The sequence below is a fragment of the Sciurus vulgaris genome (assembly GCF_902686455.1).
Source record: "Sciurus vulgaris genome assembly, contig: HiC_scaffold_632_arrow_ctg1, whole genome shotgun sequence".
NCBI classification, from domain to species: Eukaryota; Metazoa; Chordata; class Mammalia; order Rodentia; family Sciuridae; genus Sciurus; species Sciurus vulgaris.
The window spans coordinates 13459675-13473684 of record NW_027632957.1 but is presented as its reverse complement, the minus strand read 5'-3'; the positions used below and the strand labels follow the sequence as shown (position 1 = coordinate 13473684).

The 14010-nt window shown below is 35.9% G+C and overlaps 1 pseudogene across 1 annotated transcript; it reads right to left on the bottom strand.

Annotated features, from left to right (window-relative positions):
- Window positions 1–3312: 3312 nt before the first annotated feature.
- Window positions 3313–3777, bottom strand: LOC306652078 (RNA-binding protein 3-like; annotated as a pseudogene). The gene has a single exon. The product of its transcript is annotated as an RNA-binding protein 3-like (transcript).
- Between the last annotated feature and the right edge of the window lie 10233 nt (window positions 3778–14010).

Genomic DNA, 14010 nt, shown 5'->3' with positions numbered 1-14010 from the left:
AGCCACCTGGGGCCCCGAACAATCGCTCTGAGTCCCAGAGACCCGCCACACACCTCTTCCTCCAGACAGCTGCCCAGTATTCTGGTGCGGTCACTAGGAGTCCAAGAAACTCACTGCGTGCCTCCACCTCCCACCAACCACCCGTAGCCCTGGGCAATCAATCACTCTGAGTCGAAGTGACCCTCCCCATTCCTCCTCCTTCTCCAGATAACCCCACGGGTGTTCAGGAGCGGTCGCTCTGAGTGGCTCTGAATCCACGTGACCCGCTGCATGGGTCCTCTGGGCAATCGCCCGGATCTCTGGTGCGGCCACTCAAGACCAAGCGACCCACCACGCTTCTCCTCCAGGCAGCCCCCCTGTGTTCAGGAGCGGTCACTTTAAGTCCAAACAACTCACCACTCGCCTTCTCTTCTGAGCAGCCACCTGGAGTGCTAATGCAGAAACTGGGAGTCCAAATGCCCCGCCGTGCTCCTCCTCCTCCTCCTCCTACTCCTCCAGGCAGGCCCCAGCGTTCAGAAGTGGTCTGAGTTCAAACAGCTCCCCGCGCAGCCCCTCCTCTGGCAACCACCTGCAGCTCTGGTGTAGTCACTCCGAATCCGAGTGGCCACGCTCCTCCTTCTCATCGTCCCCAGGGCAGGCGCCGGTGTTCAGAAGCAGTCGTTCTGAGTCCAAACAGCTCGCCGCGCGGCTTCTCCTCTGGCAACCGCCTGTAGCTCTGGTGCAGTCACTCCGAATCCAATTGGCCACGCTCCTCCTCCTCCTCCTCAGGGCAGGCCCTGGTGGTCTGAGTCCACACAGCTCTCCTCACCACTCCTCCCCTGGGCAGCCGCCGGAGCCCCAGTGGTTGCTCCAAGTCCCAGCGCTGTGCCGAGCGGCCTCCTTTATGACACTCCCAGTTGTCCGTGTTCACTGCTTCAGCTTTGTTTCATTTTTAAAGTAAATCTTGTTTGAGATCCCTTTAGCTTTCAAAAATATAAATTTTGTTAAAAAATAAATATTTGAAAGAAAAAATCCATATAATAATTATCTAACTTTCTCCATTTATTCACACATATAATACTTATCAAAAACAAAATGGAAAAATAAATTGAATCTTCATTGATCTTTTGAAATGTCATAGCACATGATCACCTGGCTCCATTATTCTGGGTTTCAGGTGGGAATAACCTCATAGTGGAATGAGATGATAGAGAAAATTTGCTTACCTCATGGCATCCAGAAAGCAGGTAAGGGAGGAATCCATGGATGACATAGAGTCTAAGTCCCTACCCCCAACAAACTACTCCCCCTACCCTCACCCTACCTGGATACTATTACAATAATGTACTCCCTTCAGATTATCAATCTTGCAAATGGATTCAACCTCTGATGAGAATACAGTTCTCTTAATCCAGAGTCCTCACCTCTGAGTGTTGCTAAAATGCTCAACATGTTAGTTTTCCAGAGGACAATCCTATATCCAAACCACAATGTTCAGGAATATTATTGAATGTGTTTCTATACATTTGTTAACAGTTTCGTGCTTTTCACACAATCATAACCTAGTTAATTATTACTTACATTTTATCTTGTGTTAATAAGAGGAAAAAAGATGAATGCATTCAACAGCACTGTTTTATTGCCTTGAAACATTGGCAACATTTTCAGTATGATACTCTAACATCAAGCAATTTACTTAAAATGGTGATAGCATGAAGTTTGTAAACTAAACAAAATTGTCTAAATAATTAATGTAATGAACATTAATTATGTATGAGTGATATATATTGAGTGAAATTCAAACATATTACAAATTATAAAATTAAAAATTTATTCAGTTTCCTACTGAAACATAGAAAATCTTTCATGAGTTAGATATTATCCTAAAGGAATATCATATCTATCTCTGTCTTCAAATAGAAGACAAAATTGGTAACTGAATTAGACTCATAATTTCATACCTCTATATGCTGCTTTAATTTATATGAATCTTATATCAACAAAGCTCTTCAAATATAAGTATGTGTGAAGAAAGAATGATATAAAGTGAAACAGAAGTTATTCTCCAAATATTGAATCATACTATTTTAAATTACATATTAAATAACTAACTCTTGAATTTGTTGAAAAAAATGAAATTGGTCATAATCTAAAGGGATGTTTAACTTTAACTGTTTTATAAATTATAGTGTATTAATATTTAAGATCCACTGTGAAGTTTAGGAAAAAAGATTTAAAATATTGACAAGGGTGTGGAAGTAAATCACCCAGGGAAGTATATGTGTAACACTAGTGTAGAAATAAATATATTATTACATTTTAACCTCTTCCTCTGTGAACCTACCCTGGAAATTGTGGTTATTTTTATTTTAAAAAAATTTGAAATTTGCATTATCTTCTCAAATCCCAATTTCTATATTTTGTCTCCTCATTTTTGTATATAAATGGATTCAGTGTTCCTACAAGTCATTTACCATGAACATATAAAAATTTTAAGTCATTTCTTAGTTTCCTAGATTTCATGGCAAAACTGATTATTTTTGCGTTTTCAAATGAGTTCCATGGACAATAAAAATAATTCACTACTGCATTAACTCTTAAGATTTTATGATAATTTATGTAAGTCCTTTTGATTGGAAAAGGATACTGGGAAAATATTACCTACAAGATTAATTATACAGACCTGTATTCTCTAAATTTCTGATCAGAAATACTTTTGTGTGTGTGTGTGTGTGTACAGGTTTTATATTTTAATCACTTCTGTGAAGGATATCCTAAACACTACAAGAGACATAACAGAATATTTTTTCATCCAGCATTAAAAAAATGACATTCAAAAACATTTTTAAGAAGCTTGTCTGTATAATGAGGTTGGTGATCTTGAATTTTAAGAAAAAGTATCATGTTATTGACACAGCTTGTTAAAGGTACACTTGGAAACCTTTCTCTAATGATGATAAACATTGTGTATAGGTTTTTAAAAATATCCCCAACTTTAATGCTAATAAAATTAAATCTGGCCAAACTTTTCTTTTGCCAGAAACAATAATCCTGAGAGATCAAATTAAAACCTGGTAAAAGGAAAAATACCTATGAATCAACAAATGTCCCAGAATTTGTCTTTAAATGAGAAAAAAAATGTTCAAGGAGCTTTTTTAAAAGGTCTTTTAACAAGCAATCTTGAGAACTCATTTCAAAAATAGAAGTTGATGTACTAAAACAGATGTTTCAGAGCAGCTCCAAAAGTCTTTATAAATACAGTGATTTGGAGGGACGATCCTGGATCAGAAGTGCTATTTCTTGTGTATGTACTTCATGTGTGCATGCCTCAAGTCAGTTGTCATAATTGTCTCTGTAATCTCCTCCTGCGTAATGGTCATAGCCACCCTGATTTTTGCAACTATAGTCTCAGGATCATCCATATCCATATTCATATCCTCCAGGTCAACTGTCATACCAGCCACTCCCATAGCCCTGGTTTCCACCAACTCTATCTGTGACCATGTCCATGGGCCCCAAAGGCATCCCCTCAGGTGCCCGGCCAGACTTGCCCGCATGCTCCACATGGATATGACTACCATCCAGGGACTCTCCATTCTTGGCTTTCATGGCATCTGAGGCATGTTCTGGGTTGGTGAAGTTACTGAAACAAAAACTCTGAGGTCGCTGAGTCTCCTGGCCCTTGACAACCACCACCTCAAAAATAGGCCCAACGCTGCTGAAGTGATCTTCCAAAACCTGCTTATCAGTATTGAAGTTGAGCCCTCCCACCAAGAGCATCTCTTCTTCAGAAGACATGGCAGTGAATTTAAATTCTAGAAATTAAAAAGTAGACAGACAGGAGGCTCTGAAGAGCAAGAAGAATAGGGAGACTGCTCCATGGGAAGAATCCAGAAATAGTTTTAAATTGAACAATCAAATGCAATGAACTCAACACAAAAATAATTCATCCTGGGATGATATATGCACTGTTAAGATAGGAAGAACAGATAAGGCAAAAGCATAGAGGTGAGAGACTTCACTAGATAAAACACAGTGGTTGAGACAGAGATGGAGGCCCTGGTGAGACAGAACAGGATAGAAGAAGAGACTGTAGCTGCAGTCCCTGGCCACAAGGATAGACCTGGTTCATTTTTTTTCCAACAAGTTCAAGAGTTAGCAATGACCTGGGGGAAGAACATTATTCATAGAAAATTTTATAATGTAATTGGATGAACCAGTTTCCACCCTATCCCACATCAATCTGTATTCCAATTTGATTCTGTTCAAGGTTCTTCTGTCTTATAAGCACTGAAAGTTGGGCACCTTCTTTAATGACATTTCCATTTATTTTTGTGTTCGCTACATTACACACTTAAGTTGTTAATCTATTTCTGTCAGAAGCTGTAGTTATTGCTTTGTTGCATCATTTCAATTCTCTTTTTAAATAAGTTTATTTTCAATTTGTTTATTTGTCTTAATTAGTATTACATGGCAGTAGAATGCACTTTGATACAAAATATACAATGGAGTATAATGTCTCATTCTTCTGGTAATACATGATGGAGAATCTCTCTAGCTGTATAGCTATATATGTACACAAAATAATAATGTCTCTTTAATTCTACTATCATTCCTGTCCCCAAACCTCTCCCCTCCCTTCAATCCCCTCTACCTAATCTAAAGTATTCTTCCCTAGTCCCCCACATTGTGAATTAACATCAATATAACAGAGAAAAATAATTCAGCTTTTGTGTTTTGGGGATTTGTTATTTCAATTATGATATTCTCCAGCTCCACTGATTCACTGGCAAATGCCATGATTTTATTCTACTTTAAGGGTAATATTCCATCATATATATATATATATATATATATATATATGATGGTATATATGGTATATATGATGGTATATATATATAGATGGTATATATAGATATATAGATGGTATATATATTAGGCACTAGACCAGAGGCCTAATAGAAGGAAAAAAAAAAAAAAAGGCCCAAATCTTCACCATATTGACTTAGTACCTGATTTACTTAACAAGACTCCTAAAGTACAAGAAGTAAAATCAGGACTCAATACATAAAATGTAATCAATCTAAAACGCTTCTCCTCATCAAATGAAACACTGGATAAAACAAGAGACAGTCTACTAAATGGGAGAAAAACTTTATCACATTCACTGCAGATAGAGCATTAATCTCCAGGGTATAGAAAGATTCAAAAAATTAATACCAGGAAAACAAAATATCCTAATCAATAAATGGATTAAGAAACTGAATAGAAGAATAAAAAAGACACTTCACAAAAGATTAAGTTATATTTGGGATAATTCTATTGTTTTTCTTTGCCCAACTTTATCAAAATTTCTCTATCAAATATGAAATTTTATGCTGCCTTCTATATCTTTCAGATATTTATTAGGTTATTCTGTTATAAATGTGTTTAGTATCTCTAATTTTCAGAGATCCAATACCCAAATTATTTTATAATAATATTGACTTGTCATCTCATTTTGGATTTCTTCTATTGTTTTATCTGATATTTTTTTAGTTATACATGTGGAGTTCTTCTTTATTAAATCTGTCTGCCTGAAATTTATAGCATGAAATATTTTTGCAATTGCCATTTTATTCATTTTGGATTTTTTTTTTGTTGCATCTATTTCCTGCCTCTCTGAGATTTGACATGGCTCTGTTGGAGTAGAGGACCTGACACTTGACACAGTTCTGCTGGAATAGAGAACTCAACACTTGACAAGGTTCTGTTGATCATCCTCCCTTTTGGGGGCCATAGGCATGGCATGTCTCCATGTGTAATTACTTTTTAATATTAATAATAAATATATCATTAGAAACTTATTGGAAGAGCATTTGGAGGGTTTTACTATATTGGGACACAAAATAGTGCACAATGGAAATTTAGCAGTAATACATACCTAAAATATATGAAAATAATTATCATAAATGTGCTTGAGTTTACAGGTGCTTGTGATTGCTTTAGTGTAATAATAGATGGATAAAGAGGCATTCCTCTGAGTTTGGATGCAGTGTTTACCATTTGTTGCTTTCCTAGTTTTAAAAGTTGATTCTAGAGATATTTCACATAATAAAAACTTTTAGGTTAGTTATAAATATAATTTGTGCTTTTCTTATGTTTAGTCTAATTCTATGAGAATAAGAATAAGATTGTGTCTGCAATTAAATAAAATAGAATAGACTAAATATTAAGTATAAGTTGATTTCTTTGCCCTTTAAAAATAGTAAAAACTTTTCTCTGCTAAACACTGGAGTTCATGTTGGGGGTTGTTTCTCAGAAAATCTAGTGACATGTTTTTTCTGAAGTTTGAAGGCTGTCAGATCATGGTGCCTTCAGTTTAGCTGGGATACAAGGTTGATTTAGTTTAGTGGGGAGACAAGTTTGTTTTAATCTAGCTGGGAAATAAGATTGTTTTGGTCTGGGGTATCATACAGAGAGAATGTGTACTTTGAGAAGGAATATAGATTGTACTTTTGAAGGTTTTTTTTTAATTTTAGACTAACCATAATATGATACAATCATTACTAAAGAAAAATATCTATAAAAATGCTAGCAGACAAAATAAAGACATTCAGTCTCAGAACACTTGGTGTCTCTGTGTGCTGTTTCTCCAGCATGCCAACACCTCCCATCCACCTAGGACCCCTGACCCCTGCTAGGGCTGCTGGACCCTGGCATTTTTTCAAGTGTTTTTTTTTTATTGCTTTGTCTTATTTATTAAATTTATGTCATTACTGTCCTTTAATTCCAACCTTTTCTCAATTTCAAGTTTCCACTATCATATTACATATTACTATATTTTAGTATAGGTGAATTAACTCTAAAACTCTATGGTCTTATTTTTGCCTAGTAGGATGAGGAAAGAACCCAGTGTACCTTCAATCTTTCTCCAACTGCAACTCTCCTAATTAGTGGAACCTATATAATGTGACTTTGCATGGCAAAGAAGAACTTACAGATGAGATGAAATCAAGTAGTCTCAATGGGAAGATTTTCCTGGATCATCAATGCAGTTAAGGTGAGCACACTGTCTTCAGTGAGAGGCAGATAAGAGAGTAGTCAGGGTGTACCTGTGACCATGGAAGCAGTTGTTGGGCTGATGTCTGTTGAAGATGAAGAAAATGAACAAGAGCTAAGGATTTCAGGTGGCTATGAAACTTGTGTGGGGGTGAGGAAATGTCCTCAAATTGAACCGAGTGCCAGGGGCAGCCATGGTGACATTTTGATTTTATGCCTCAAAGCTCTTAGTGGATATTTTATCTCAAGAACTAGAACAAAAAGAATACGTTTATAAGTGATGTAATTTGGTAACTTTTTATGGAAAGAGCAGGAACAGAATACATGAGGAGTAAACCTTTTCCATGGATCTAGGCCTATGTGAGACATTTATTGAGGTACATTAAAATTTTTGTCATGTTAAAATTTGATAGATTATTGAGTTATTAATACTCAATATAAGTATTGACTAGTAGAATTTTCATTAAACTCTTGCAATTATTTCATTGAGTAATACTTTCTGTTTGATCCCTAATCACTGGTACTCTCCTGATGCTCCTCCACATGGCATACTTTGCTCAGCTTGACCTCTGCTTTTGGAAATGAATTAAACAACCATCACCCACCAATATTTATCTATTAATAATTTTCATTTGGAGCCTTAAAATTCATGACCAAAATAGAAAATGAAATTCTAGGAACACCATTCTTGTAAATGTTCTTTATACAGTGAGATTATAATGTAGTAGGTAATTTGAATGTCTACTTTTATGAAACATAGCCTCATTCTTCAATATGGCACCTAAATCAATATTTTAGTTCATGAAGGTTCCTCATGAGATTGTATCCAGATAATCTTTTTGTATAGTTTTGACCTCCCATTTTTACCAATTTGATATATGCAAGATAGTAACTGTGTTGTATTTTACTTTTAAATTACCTTAAAATGTGAAAGTTTTATCAATAAATGTGCCTTCTATTCAGTGGTCATGGTACTTAAGAGAGTACCCAGAGTAATGAGCCTATGTATGTATAAAGAACAAAGGAGTCTAAGCTATGATAATTATTAAGAGTAATGGTGCTGGGCATGGTGGAATGCACCTGTAATCTCAGAATTCAGGAGTCTGAGGCTGGAGTATTGCAAGTTCAAAGCCAGCATCTGCAAAGTAGCAAGACCCTAAGCAACTTAGCAAGATCCTACTCAAAAAAATAAAAATGGTAGGGGTGGTAGCTCAGAGGTTAAGCATTAATGGGTTCCATCCCTTGTACCAAAACAAAAGAAAAATAATCATAAAAACATATGGACCCTCAAAGATAAAGTGCATTGCAAAGTAGGTGGAAGTAAAAAGATTTTATCAGAGCTCAAACTCTGTATAGAATCTACATGGTTTTCAAAGTCAAATTGGGCTAAAAAATAGAATTAAGTGGTGTGAAAAATATGGGCTTGATGAGAACAGCAATTCTTAGAAAGCCCAGATATGGTGAATGTGCCAATGTGGAAATTGTGAGGAAGAGTGACAGGAGAGGTATTCTGGCTGTGAAGTTACATGAGACTATTGTCAGAAGCAGGGACATTTAATAACTGTTAGGTGTTTATGAATGGATGAGAGGCCCTCAGACCCAGACCCACTTTCCTTTTTTTTTTTTTTTTTTTTTTTTTTTTTTTTTTTTTTTTTTGGTGCTTGGGATCGAACCCAGGGCTTTGGACTTGCAAGGCAAGCACTCTACCAACCAACATGCATCTCATGTAGGTTTCTGTATGCTGTCAATGCTACTTATGATATATAATCTTTATTTTTTATATGAGACAAGTTTGGCGTTGAGTCTGACCCTCTGTGGTATAGCTGTATTACCATTGGGGAGATTGAGTAATGCAGTGTTCATAGATACACAGAATAATTTTCTTTGTTTAATCCATACCATCTCTAATTTTGCTATCAATTTCAAAATGAAAATTCAAGTTAATGATAAAATATACTCTGTATAAAGGAATCACCTCAGATGTTGGACTTTAACAATGCTGCAGTACCATGAAGACTGACTGGGTCCCTGGACTGTGATGTCATCAATTGGTCATAATACTTACTGAGGCCTTAGTGATAGCCTGCCTCATAAAAACCTAATGCTTGTCCTGAGCACTGCTCATGACAGTGATCTAGTGAACAGATATTCTTGCTCCATTTTATATTTTGTTTCTTCAGGTAGAAATTTTATTCTTGCTTATCAACTAACTTTTGGAGAGTTAAGCTTCTGAAAGAAAATTACTTGATCTGAGTAACCATCTAGAGAGTTATACCATAAGAGAAAAACAAAATAGGAAGCATTGGAATAATGCATTCACCCCTCAGTTTACAAAGATGTCAATGGTATGTGTTAGCATATTCTCTAGGTTTAGATAACCATCAACTGCTCTTCAAACAGGAAGAAAGTAGGATTTCTAGTTATTTGAAAATGAGGGGAGGTGAAGGGATTTTTAAAAAGCAAGTGACTGAAGTAGGAAAGAAGAGAAAAATATTTTTCTCTACTTCCTGAGGTCTCCTTGAGGGCTCAAGTTGTCTGAGAGTTAAGAAAATATTCAGATGATTTAATTTTGTTTCTGTGGCTTTGTATTCAAGCTACCTACCTTAACTAAGTATCTACCAATTTCCTTTTGTTATACTTATTTGTAATTAAATTGGGGAAATGACTATTATTAATTTTATAGTATTAATTTTTCCTTTGAATTAGAAAAAGAAATATTATCTGCATATCCAATTATATTAATACAGGTTTTATTGTCAATATATGCTAAAATGAAACAATATAACTTTTTAGAAAATGAAGTTGAAATTGGCTCCTAGAAATGAGAAAAATATTGAAAAATATTAAATGTTTTAAAACTGATTGTAAAGGGATTCATATGAAGTCACACAGAAGTTATGTACTCAGGAATAAAAAAAAAACTGCCTTGCTTCAAACTCAAAGATAGAAACCTGGGTATCCTTTGTGAACTATAAAGAGAAAAAGATACAGACACATACACACACTCATACACATAGTTCTTAACAGTGTAAATTGAGAAAATATTTGGCTCTTTATGAGAAATGAGATAGTGGTTATAAATATACAGTTTAACTGTAAACAAATTACTCATATGGGAGAGAACATTATTACATGATGGTGAATTGGAGCCAAACACAACATTTTTAATTGTGGTTAATATATCAGAGGACAATCTGATACTTCCAACAAAATTTCTGAATATAACCTGATATTTTCAATAACATTTATATCTTTCATGTTTCCTAATGGTCACATGAAGAGGTCTGGATAAGCATGTTTTCTTCAGTCACCTTCAATAAAATAAAATCCATGCATATTCAATATCTTACTGAGTATAAACAGACATGTCAAGCACATTTATCTCTTTATATTTATGTGGATACATAAACATCAAACACATCAATAGTCTAGGGGAAGATACATATTTATATTTGCCTTAATGTAAGTGGATACATTTATTCTGTACCAAGTGAGATTATTTGCCTCTCAAAAAATTTTACATCCTGACAACATAGTAGTAACCCAGGTAATAACAACTTCCTGAGGAATTTCCTTCTTAGATAAGAATTCAGAACACTGGTGCAGGCAAAAATGGTAAGTCCCCTCTGTGCTCTAATTCACAATTCACAGAGCATGATGGAAGAAAACTTTGTCATCTTGAGCACAGAGTTTTCTAGGCAACTTTGGCTTATCAATATCCCAGAAAACAAAAAGGAAAGAGCATGGAGAAGTGTGGAGTTTTGTGTGGCTGTGCCTGGCAGTGGCACTTTTCACTTTAAATAATTTTTAATTTTAGAAAGTTTAACAAATGATCAGAGCTGGCTGTGAGGAATTTTGATTACTATAGCACATGCCCAGGTTGAAGGGATATAGCCTACAGTCTCTACTCCATAAATATATTACACATTGGGCAAATTACAGTCATCCAGATCATGCATGGACACAATAAATATTGTACTACATTTAAAAAATTTAGTGGTATAGACCAGAAGGGAAATCATGTGTTTATTGCAATAGTCACAGAATAGACTTTTACTATGAGCTTAAGGATAGATCAATACACATGAACTTCAAACAAGAACCCCATTTTCTACTTGCATTTATTTTCTTGGGCAAGGTAAACTTATGCAACGTTGTTTTGGTGGATGTACAAGAGGTGAACTGAGGGGAAAAGCATATTAACTAATACACATATGACCAACTATGATCAATATGCCAGCAAAAGCCAGCAGAGAGCATGTTGAACTATCAGAAGAATGTGAATTTACTAACATCTTCCAACAGGCACATACTGATGAAACCGGAATTGGGAGCAACAGGCCATTAGTGTAGAAATAGGGGATTGGGTTAAGTAGAGGAAATGGAGGCCATGAAAAATGTCTGCCTCTGTTAAATGGACACTGCCCCTGGGAAAATGGAATGTCAAGAATCCCTGGAGCCCATTGATTACCAAATTTACCTGTTCTTGTCAAGTACTACAGACAAGGAACTGCTGATTAATGCCCTCCTGGCCCTTACCTGACTGAATCACATTGGCCTCCCCCCTGCCATCTGATGCTCATCTTTTCTGCTATGTCACCTGCGAACCCTGGGTCTAGTCATGTAGGCAGGAAGGAGAGATAAGGGGGGAGAGAACAGAGCAAAGGAGACCTTAACCTATAAAAGATGTAGGGCATGCTCACTTCTTGTTATTCTAGAGCATCAGCCATAGGCCCCTTCTCCCTTTTGGGAGAAGTCTGTATTATTACATTTAAATAAAGCCTGCTTAATATGCTTGCCTTGGTGTGCTTCTCTGGGTTATAATTCAACATCTGAGGAAGCAGAACTCATCACTGATAAACAGCGGTATCACTGGTAGGATCCTCAAGAACTCAACTTGACACAGTTTAAGAACACAAAACACCTATGTATTTTCATATGTTAGATGCTAACATTATTTCTTCATAGACCAATTTCACTTCCCACCCTCACGTCTCATTTCCCAAACCATCATATGCCCATAAATTATGCTTAGCTTTTGTTTCTATCTTAAAACCAGACACAACCACTTTGATTTCACAATGACCCTAAATTCATGGGCTTTTTAAAACTTTTGTGCATAGAGAAATATAGCATATACTTTTTGCCTGGTTCCTTTCACCCATCATATGTGAAAATGTCACCCATGTTTCAAATGTCTCTAGTTTGTTCATTCCCATCACTGCATATGATACAAAAATAGCAATAAATGCTTCATGTGTTACACATAATCCTGTGTTTTGAAAACCCACATGATTTGGTTATGCACATTGATTTTTACATTGTCATATTCTTTGTTTCCTTAGATTTCAATATGTACTCATTGATGTAGTCTTGAAAGTAATATTTTTATTCATTACTTGAAAAATTAAACCACATAAAAGTGTACAACACAGTATTAATTTATGCAGAAATTTGACAGTCCCTAAAGGGGGGGGCAAAGTAGACATGTCTTTTCAAAGAAAACTTTTGTATTCATATTTTAATCACTCTCTTAATATTAACCCTGACCCAATTTTAGTCAACATGCCATGAACATATTCACACCAGGCACTCATTCACCACAAACTATTGGACTGCTATGTGTTCAAAATATGTATGCCTAAAACACTCATGAGAGTTTTTGGTAATCCTGTACAGTTAAATCTAGGTGGTATGCTTGGTTAATATTTTAAACAGGGGGGTGACATGAGCTCATACATATTTAATGATTGTGAAAACAAAATTTTGCCAAATATTGGATTTCAGGTAGTATATCTCTAGGATATGAGATGGAGAGAATGAAAATGTGAAAATCCAGGGGAACATTAGAAAAGATCTTAACTAAGTTTGGTGATTTTGAAGGGTGATGAGGGCAGAATCTAGGTGAAAGAGCATAGTATTTAATCATACCAAATTCTTCTTCAAATGAAGGGTAATTGTACTTGACAAAATAAATATTTTTGGTGTGGGGTTGGCACATAATGTTCAGAAAAAAATTGATGTGAAAATGTCAATGAACTCCTACAACAATACCATGATTTCTCTTCCCCTTTCTTGAAGCTTCAATTTTATACACGTACTATCCATATCCTGTGTACTCTTTGGAGGACAAAGCATCAGTCCTAGAGGAAAACTGTTTATTCTCTGACTCAGGTAATTTATCTTCTGACTCCTCTCTCTACATATAGAATCTCTCCTCTCTCTATCTCTCTCTCTCTCTCTCTCTCTCTCTCTCTCTCTCTCTCATGGCAGAAATGTGAAAAGAAGAGAAATGCTAAGTATAACAGGAGAGTAGGAATCTGAACATATCTGAAGAAATTCAGCTGAGCATCTCTACTCAGTCTCTGAAAGAAAGGTGTGTTTTGGGCCCAGTCCTAATTTTCAACTCCTCTCTCCTTTGTTGAGATTCTGGATTTCAGTTTCTGTGACATCAACAGAATCTCATCAAAATATATTTTTATTGTGGCAGGAAGGGAGGACATTCTGTGTTTATGTTCTTTGAATAAAATCATCATATGGGAGGGAAGAATAGGTGAATTCATAAGAACAGTCTCATCAAATTGTACTGAAAGTCATAACTAAAAGCAGAAAACAAGGAAAATTAAACCATGCCTAATAGTAACCCAGTAATGTCTCTTGTGTAAGAATGTGAAGAAACTGATAATGGACATTTAACAATACTTTGAACAATCTAATGGGCAATAACTTGTCAAACATGAGTTAGCAGCAGGGCATGGTGGCACATGTCTGTAATCCCAGCAGTTTGGAAGGCTGAGATAGGAGGATTATGAGTTCAAAGCCAACCTCCACAAAAAGTGAGGTGCTAAGCAACTCAATGAGACCTGGTTTCTAAATAAAATACAACATAGGACTGGCTATGAGGCTTAGTGGTTGAGAGCCTCTGAATTTAATCACTGGTACACACACACAAACATAATATGATTCAGCAATCTAAAATTACAAAGCACA